The 10,054-nt window shown below is 38.0% G+C and overlaps 1 pseudogene; it reads left to right on the top strand.

Moving 5' to 3' along the window:
• The first annotated feature begins 6,339 nt into the window (after positions 1-6,339).
• On the top strand, positions 6,340-7,547 carry LOC114209051 (small ribosomal subunit protein eS8 pseudogene; annotated as a pseudogene).
• Positions 7,548-10,054: the final 2,507 nt, after the last annotated feature.

The raw sequence follows: 10,054 nt of genomic DNA, 5'->3' as shown, positions 1-10,054 counted from the left end.
TAAGGAATGTGTGAGCTAAATAGTGAAATCCTAGAGAAAGCACTAAATGAGTAAGATTCCCCATTGCTAGACCTATATTGTTGCCATGTGCCACAATCTCTTAAACTGGAAAACATTTTAATGATTTATGGAATGCAGATTTCCATTAATCTTCTTCAGAATTGTCAAGCATGTCTCCTCTACATAAAAAAGCTCAACTCTTCATTTATCATTTAATAAAAATATCAAGGAACAAAGTCTACTTACCACTTTCCTCTCCACTTGCTGTAGGCTAGTCTTGTGCCAAGGAATATCTTGAAAGAGGAAATCTAAGCACATCTTTTTAAATACCAAAATTCATATACAACTTCAGGGTTTGTTGAGTGGAAATATTTACAAAATCTCTACCTCGTTTACCAACACAGCACATAGCTTCCGTTCCATGGACCTAGGCTTCTTGGGGCCAACACCATGCCTTTGTGTCCACAATAGCAATACAATGAACTGATTGTGGTATCACACTATTAATCCACACCAGTGAGTATAGCCACTTTTATGTTTACTGCAAAAATTCACATGCTAGAATTTAGGGTTATGTATTGAAGGAATTAAATTACATCCGTTGTTTGTAGTTTCCACTTTTTTTTTTTAAAGATTATATTTATTTATTTGACAGAGAGAGAGGCACAGTGAGAGAGGAACACAAGCAGGGGGAGTAGGAGAGGGGGGAGCAGACTTCCCGCCGAACAGGGAGCCCAACACGGGGCATGATCCCAGGACCCTGGAATCATGACCTTAGCCGAAGGCAGACGCTTAATGACTGAGCCACCCAGGCACCCCTGTACTCTCCACTGTTTTGTCTTTCAGTGTGGTTTTGCTATTTACCTAACAGAGTTTTTTGCTCTGTCCAGATCTTTTTGTATACTTGGGAAGCAAAAGTGTTCCTCATAAGAGTGCCAACTTGGAGCATTGGTGCTAACTTGAGGTCACCCTGCACTCATTACTCTGTATCCTCCACAAATCATGTTCTGCTTTATATCATGTGGCATAACCTACTCCATTCACCATTGAGAATTAGGAACATTGCTACACCGTGTTGCTACATCATCACAGTGATGAACAGTGCTTAAATGTATTTGTGTATATATATATATATATATATATATATATATTTAAAAACATTTTAAATTTAAATTAAATTATAATTCAGAGGATCCTCATGAAATGTCCAAATTATACCAGTCAGGAAAATGGGATCTTTTTTTTCTTTTCTGTAATAGCAGTTGATAACTTTTCAACACAATTTTACTTTTACTTCAAGATAATATGAGTGCCTTACATCACTTTATATGTTATATCTTATTAAATACGTTATATCCTATTAAATATTTATAATGTATTGACTGGGCTATCATATTTAGCAATAAAAATATAGGACACCCAGTTAAATTTGAATTTCAGATAAATCATGGAATTTTAAAACTTTTTTGGGACATAGTTTCTTAAAAACTACTCCTTGTTTACCTGAAATTAGAATTTAATTTGCTGTCCTGTATTTTATCTTACAATTTTATTTGTTGATTTGTTGAAATTTTCTAGTAAAAATAATTCTAAAACTAAGAAAAAGACCACAATAGGAACCCATTCTGACATGATGAATTATTACATAATTAGTTAGATATACTGAAAGCTAGAGAAAATCTGTCAAAGTAGAATATGCACAGAGTAAAACACAATTTGGGATGACTTAATCCCTATCCTGTTGTCATAAAAGTGTTCATTGATTATCTATCTATGATTTTAGGAACTAACTATCCTAATTACAAATGTAACCAGTGCAACAGAAGTTACTTTGAAGTTGGGTGGGAAGCTTGACACTCAAGAGAGAAATGCAGCCAAGGAAGTGATGAAATTATTTAGGTGCAAAGAGAAGAGTCCAAGAACAGAAACATAAAGACCCCTGCATGTAAGGGGTGGCAGAAGAAGAATACTCTAGAAAGAGACTGAGAAAGGGCATCAAGGGGAGGAAGAGAGGGAGAAGCATGTTCCATGGAACATTCTCCATGGAACTAAACCATGATACCTTCAGAAGACAGCTACTTCTGACAAGGGAGGGAAGATTCAAGATAAGTCTGAAATATTGGTGGTACCAGAAATAAGTCCTAAAAAGATGATGTAGAAATGTCACAAGGATCCAGGAGCCAACATTAAGGGACTCCCACAGGTCCAAACAATAGTAATATACTAGAACTATTAAATAAATTTTGATTCCATGAGTCTCTACAGAAAATAATCAAAGATAGATGATAGATGATAGATAAAGAAAAGAAGAGAAGGGAAATTTTTCCCTTACAGTGACGTGCTGACTAATAAATATAGAAAGAATGATGGAATCACCATTGTGCCATCATAATTGTAAAAATGGATTCAAGAAAGAATTAGGGGTGAAGGTGGAGGTTAAATGAGGTTCAGACTATTTAATAATATTAAGTATTTTCCCACAAATTACTATTATAGTTCATCTTCATTATTCACGAATTCCACATTTGTGAATTCAGCTGCTCCTTAAAATTCGTTGGTAACCCCAAGTTCAATACTCACTCAATACTCATGAATATCATTATTCATGGATATACACAGAAGGGTGAAAAATCTGAGTCATTCAATGTGCACATGCTCAGCTGAGGTTGAACAAGGCAACTCTCTGCCTTCTTATTTCAGCTGTCATTCTGTAAACCAGAGTGTTTTTCAAGGTATATTGTCAGGTTTTTGCATTTTTGTGCTTTTTATTGGTTATTTTGCTTTTTAACTTGTCTCCAAAGTGTGGTGATGAAGTCCTTTCCCATGTTCTTAAGGGTGAGAACATTCTGACGTGCCTTTTGGAGAAAATATTATGTTAGACAAGCTTCTTCAGGCATGAATTACAATGTTGTTGTCCATGGGTTTAATTAACGTTAATGAGTTGACAACATATATTAAATAAAGTGTCTTTAAACAAACGAAAACCCACACAAAACAAGGTTATGTATTGATTGGTTGATGAAAATGTGACTGTGGCTCTCAGGAACTTAACTCTGTATTTTTTTTGGAAGTAATGCTCAGTACTTCCTAATTCAGGGTTCATAGAAAGTCTGTAGAACATAGAACTAGTTTGAATAATGGCATTCAACTGTAATTACAAAGGGAGAAATGATAAACATACAGTGGAGATACTGGACAAAACTTTAAGCAAGTGATCCCAATTAATAAGACTCATAAGGGGGCAAATGGATATTATGGTCCACCAGATTTGATACTCTGAAAAACATATAACATTCTTTATGCAGTATTCTAGCCCAAAATGTTTAAAAGTTGAAATGAATATGGAGGAAACACCAGAGAACTCTCACAAAGTAAAATGCATTCTATAAAGCATTAGCTTAGATTCTTAAAAAATGTCAATGGCCTAAAAGTCAAAGAAAGATTGAGGAACTTGTCCATATTAAATAGACTAATGGAAGCATATAAACGCATCATGCAATTCTTCACAAGAGTCTGTACCAAAAAAGAAGCCATAGAATACATTAGGAAAAGGGACTGTATTAGGTAATAGTTTTATATCAATATTTAGTTTCCTGAATTTGATCATTGTACTGTGGGTATGTCAGAGAATATTTTTGTTCTTAGGAAATACACATAAAAGTGACATTGGGTAAAGAAAAATGAAGTATGTAACTTATAGGAAAAAAACTTAGCATATAATCATCTATCATCTACTGAGAAGAAAGAGAGAGAGCACAAAAGTAGCAAAATATTACAAATAGGTGAATCTGGGTAAAGAGAATTATTTGTACAAATCTTGCAACTTTTGTTTGTTCAGAATGATTTCAAGATACACAGTTTTTGAAAGGAGGATCAGGAAGCTCAGGAGGGTGTGCTGCCAGAGGAGTCCAGAAAAAACAAAGTTGCCACAGTGTCAAAAGCTACAGAGGTGAGTGAGGTTGGGGATTTAGATTAGATTTAGCAGCAGGGAGCTGCTAGTGAAGCCAATTTCCGTGGTTTTGTAGAGATAGAAGTCTGCTTGTCATGGGTGCAAATGAAGTGGTGTGTGGGTATACAGACACCAAGTTCTAGAATTTTAGCGGTTAAAAGAACTATGGTAAAAGGTGGAATGAGTGAAGGAATTGTGTTTTTTGTTTGTTTGTTTGATTTTAAATTGGAGAGGTGTGAGCATTTTTAAATGGGGATGGGGACCCAAGTTTGGCCAGGAAGAGGAAGGGGGGAGAGTTGAAGACAAGTGGAAAGGTGTTAATGATCAAGAAGGGAGGGCTCTAATGAAAAGTAGGAACAGGGATGAAAGACACAGAGAGGATAGGAGGCAATGTTGAATTCAACTTAATTAACTGGAAAATGGATCTTTTTAAAAAATTGAAACAGTATTATGATATCTTTTAGGTTTCCTTAAGAAAAGTCAGTTTATGAAATCCCTTAGATTATAATAAGGGAGGTAGCATATTCATATAGAGAACATGTTTTAAAGTTACAGTATGTTTTCAAATCTGGAAAATGCAATAATTTATCTTTAGTATTGTGATATCTCAAAAAAACATAGGGATATGAATTACAATCATATGTCCTAGCATCTTTTTTTTTCTCTAAAATATCTCCCTTGTAAGCATGTCCATTCTCCTGATATTGGCTCCGCTTTCAGGCCTACCTAACTGCCTTCAGAAGTGTGGCATTTGGATGTTTCACCTTAACCTCCATAATCTTCTTCCACAAACCTGCTTCTTTGCACTTTTTTTTCTTTAGTATCTAATTGAGGTGAAGAACAGCATAGCTCATTTTAAAATATTTTGATAGACATATAGTTTATTTTCAATGAATGAGTAATTGCATAATGCATTCTTCCAGGGTGCCAGGGCAGGAATCCTGCATTCCGAAGAGAAGAAGTGTATCACATTTAATTTATTTTTTGGCTATAGACCTAATCGAGGAGGTAATGATTTAGCATCTATGGAGTAGCTTAAGAAACAAACAACACTAATTGTGAAGTCTACTTTAAAATCTCATTAAATGCCAAGGGGACTATCAAAATTTCAACCTCATAATTAAAATAGTCAATGTTGGTGCTTATGTTTGAACCTGGGCTGAAACTGAGCAAATGGAACTACCGCAGCTGCAGGAGACACCAGATTTGCTAGCACCCGCTCTATAAGAAGCCCAAGACACAGAGTAACTTTTTAAAAAGTTTGGTTAGCTCCTGGCATGTAAATACTCACCAGTGAAACAACTCTAACTGAAAATGGTAAACTTGAGTTCAATAGTTTTGTTTGCATGGGAACAGGAGGAAGTGATAGAGGAAAATAAAAAAAAGAGAAAGTGAATGCAGGGACAAGTATTTCTCGAAGAAGAATAGAAAAGCAAGATCTTTTTTTTTTTTTCCTGGTACTATGTACCAGAATGTTAGTTGACTATTAACTCTCTGCTTATTCTTCTTTGACTTGTTGGAACCAAAGCCATGTGACATTTACTCCTCAGCTTCCTTGTATGTTACATTTTTTATTTTCCTCGGACAAAAGACCATGGCAACTTACTTGATTGGGGCCACAAATACACAAGCTTTTTGAATCTCAGAATCTATCAAATGTAAAGGGACCAGATTATTTTAGCATTAAATTAGATAAGATGGGTTTTTAGAAAAAGCCGTACTTATCGTTTTTGCTATGGGGTCATATTTGAATGGGCAGTTGTATGAGAAATTGCTTTAATTTTTGTTGTTGCTTCTACAAGATTGTAAGAACATATATAGATAATGTTAATCCTGTTCCTCTAGAGTTGTAGTACTTTTTCTTAACATCCTTCTATGATCTGGGACTACTACCATTTGTGAAATCTCTTCAAGAAGACATTTACTCTAAGAGACAAAACAGCTATGGTTTAAATATGCAAGCAGATCCACCCAAAAAATCTCATTCATAAAATAATGGTACTTTGCAACAAGTTCATTTGACTGTGGAAATTTGAAAAATGTGTTATTGCTTGGGTCATTTTAAAAACCATGATTTGAAAAAATATGGTGCAAGTTGTAAATCTTTCTAATTAAAAACCAGGCAAGCCCTTAGGTGGGAGTCACAGTGAGCTGCCCTGAATTTTTCCCAAGCCTAACAAAAGAAAGAAGGACTGGCCACTGCTTGTGCCTGCCAACTGTGCATTGTTCAAGGAATCAAAATAAAGAGGCAAAGGGGTCAAGGGTTAGGAGCTCATATTTCCACTCTACATGACCCCGTCTCGGGGCTGGGGTGCTCTTGTCATCTGTTTCTGAAGGTCTCTCAACACAAGAGTCTCCTCCACCCCTTTTGGGAAACTCCTGTGTAGACTATGCCGGTGATTAATGAAAAGGGCTCACAGGAGACCTTCTTAAAATGCTTTGGACAAAAGGGTCCTCAGCACAAAGGCTTCAGAAGAATACCTGCAGTTATTACTGTCTTGAGAATACAGTGGAAATATCTGTGTTTTCCACCAATCTACCTTTTTACAACATATCAAGTAACTTGATTAATGGTGTGCCACTTTCTATTCTTCTTAAAGGCTGTCACCAGAATACTTAAACTTTCACACTTTGTGTATCGCAGAATATTTGGTTGATTTTTATGTTATGTTCATTATTTTAAGGTCATATTAGGTGACTACTGGGTTGAATTCTGAAATTCCACTTAGGCCACAAATATTGGAAAATTATAAATCATGTTCTAGCAAATAACACTTAGATGTATATGACAGTTTTTATCAAAATCTGAAAAAGTGGAACATAAATTGTTAACGCTATCCTTCTGATATAGCCATAGTAGGCACCTGAATAAAAACATACTTCATTAAAATCCAAACCTTGTAGGTTTTACAGACCGGACCCTGAGGCTTTGCGTTTTCTCTTTCGCAGCCAGCGCCGAGAGTGATAGGCATCTCTCGGGACAATTGGCACAAGCCCGCAAGACCGGGGGCAAGAGAAAGCCCTACCGCAAGGAGTGGAAGTATGACCTGGGATGCCCCGCTGCCAACACTAAGATTGCGCTCCCCCCTCCCCCCTACAGCATACACAGAGTCCGAGTCCGGGGAGGCAGTAAGAAGTACCGTGCCTTGAGGCTAGACGTGGGGAACTTCTCCTGGGGCTCTGAGTGTTATATGCGAAAAACAAGGATTATTGATGTTGTCTACAATGCATCCAACAACGAACTGGTCCGCACCAAGACCCTGGTGAAGAACTGTATTGTGCTCACTGACAGCACACCCTACCGACAGTGGTACGAGTCCCACTATGCACTGCCCCTGGGCTGCAAGAAGGGGGCCAAGCTGACGCCCGAGGCGGAAGAGGTTTTAAACAAAATATGATCGTAGAAAATTCAGAAGTATGATGAAAGAAAAAAGAATGCCAAAATCAGCAGTCTTCTGGAGAAGCAATTCCCCAGGACAAGCTTCTTGCGCGAATCGTTTCAAGACCAGGCCAGTGTGGCCGAGCAGATGGCTGTGTGCTAGAGGGCAAGGAGCTAGAGTTCTATTGGAAGAAAATCAGAGCCCAGAAAGGCAAATAAATCTTCCTCCTATCTTCGGTCATGTAATAAAGGTGTTTATTGCCCTGTCAAAAAAAAAAAATCCAAACCTTGTAATTATCACATTTGCACTGGCTGCTTTGCTAGAAATTTCTCAAAAGATTATGAGACATATTAATGAAAATCCAAAGGTGATTTTAAAAGATTCCACCCCCCCCAAATACTTACAAGACAGTAAAATTAAACATGCTGTGGCTATTATTTTTGCCATTGGTTCAGGACAGTGAAATAAGACGTAGGCTCTAGTTCTAAGAGCTATCAGGGGTCCAATTTCTGGAAACCCTAACGTCTAATGCCTAACCCACAACTGTACTGATGAGGACAGTGTTTCACCAATTCCGCACTGTTCACACTAATGAGCCTGCAGAAAACTAGGAATTATCAGTTAAAGCTGCTGTTAAGCTGCTCCCCTCACAGTATATCAGCTCCACGACTTTCTTACTATCCTACAATTCAATATAGCATCCCTCGAAACAGTCGGCTTCTAGTTAACATAGAAATTTGTTGTGAAAGAAGGAAGACAACGAGGAGAGGCCATATTTGTCTAGGACCATGAGTGTAAGATGCCTCCAATGAAATAGCGCATTCTATCAAATAGCATCCCTGTACTCTGTCTGCATGGGATTTGATAGGAATCTACTTTGGACCAAATGCTTCCTTTCTTCCCATTTTCTGTGCTTACTCGCTTTTCAGAGCAAAAGGAGTTCAGATCTCCTAACCGCTGAAGTGTAAATCACAACTATGGGACTATTGAGACGATTTTGACCAAACTGTGTAGAAGCAAGAAAAAGAGAGTAGAAACACCTCTTTTCATTAAATTTCATTACATTTCCACTTAGATAACTAGGAACAGGGCAGCTTTTTTTCCTGTTTTATCGAAGTGTTTAACCTCCAAAATAGCCACGGCTGTGGAGAAGTAATGTCTGAGCTTCCAGGGTCCAGTCACACTTTCCAGATAAACTAAATTATGATTACAGGATAGCCTTTGATGCTGAGAGCTACACTGCAAATTTTCAGGTTGCTGAAAAACCGATGCAAAGGCAAGGGTTAACACAGCACGTATGTACAAGGAGAGGGAAACAAAGGAAAACATTTTTTTTTTTTTCAAAACGGGTACGAGGTCTCTTTGCTTATTTCCAGGAACAGTCAGCCAGATTTAAAGTTTCAACTCATGTCCTTCTCTTGCTCTGAAATGATTCTTCGATCACATCCAGCCAAGGTGGCCTTCTCTGCCACCCCTCCCCCGCCCGCACCCACACCTGTACCTCTCACTGTCTTGTCTTTCCACCAGGTTAAGGAAGTGGCAGGGTGGTAGGAGGGGAAGGAACCTGACCTAGTGCTGAAATATGACTCTCTCATTTACCAGCTCTGTGAGCACAAATTCCTTAACCTCTCTGTGCTCTGTTTCTTCACATGTCAAATGGAGATCTGAATAGTACCTACCTGAAGTCTTGATAAGCGGACTAAATTGTGAATTTATGTCAAGTAGGGAACATGGTAAGCAGTGAATTATAACTAGAGCCATTTGCATGCAGGTGCCTCCCACATATGCTCCTTGAAGGCAGGGGCCAAGTTTTTCTTTTCAAAGAATCCCTGAGTTGCCTTGTTTTTAGTGTGCAGTGGTCATAGCTCTCAAATGAACACCGAATGAAGGAAAAAATAAAGGGGCAAGGATGGCAAAGGTTAAGGTTTTAGCGCCTGATGACATTTGATGCTCTCAGTTGCACAGAATTTTTGCTCTGCTCTCCCACCTTTGCTTCCATTTCTCCGCGGCTTCTACCCGGAATTCACTTCCAACCTGTCTGCAGCCTGAACCTGAAGGTGGAGCACAACTTTCGAAGTCGATAGGTCCTTCCAGAAAGAAAGGAGGGATGATAGGTGGGAATTCACATCAGGAATATATGTCCCAAGAGTGTTTCTATATGAATTTCAATATGAAAACCTGCAATATTTTCAAGATCTTGGAACTGATGCTCTGTGATATTTGTGTCAGGACAAAGAATTTTACTTCAAACATAAACTTTAAATTTGGAAACTAAATCACTTGTTTCTTAGGAACAAGGGGATAAGACTTTGCAGAGAGAGAGAGAGGGCCAAGTGCTTTTCACCTCCAGAGATGATCTCTAATTCTGCCAGAGAAGTGATTATATGGATAAGTTTAACTTTGGAAATAGACATAATACCAGGCCCAGATCTTTATGTGGGGGCTTCTGTTGGCAGTCACTCACCTCACCTTTATCAGTGAACCTTATCATATTTGCGTGTCATAATCACTGCCTTGACAGAATTAGATAAGCACCTGTAAAGATTTTTAAACGACATTTGCTCCCTTTATCTACAAACTGTCAGCACCTTTGCCTTTAAGCATGCTTGCCTTGCACAATATAGGTTACTAGTTCGAAGATTTGAATTAGTAGGTTGTTAAAAATGCCAGTAACTCAAGTTACTGAAAATGCACCATTTTCACTGCATAAGCTCGGGTTGGCTGC

This window comes from Eumetopias jubatus, unplaced genomic scaffold, assembly GCF_037043125.1.
Source record: "Eumetopias jubatus isolate StellerSeaLion01/CBP00866 unplaced genomic scaffold, mEumJub1_p1.0 scaffold_1, whole genome shotgun sequence".
NCBI lineage: Eukaryota > Metazoa > Chordata > Mammalia > Carnivora > Otariidae > Eumetopias > Eumetopias jubatus.
Note: the sequence above shows the minus strand (reverse complement) of the source record. Positions and strands in the feature narration are given on the sequence as shown.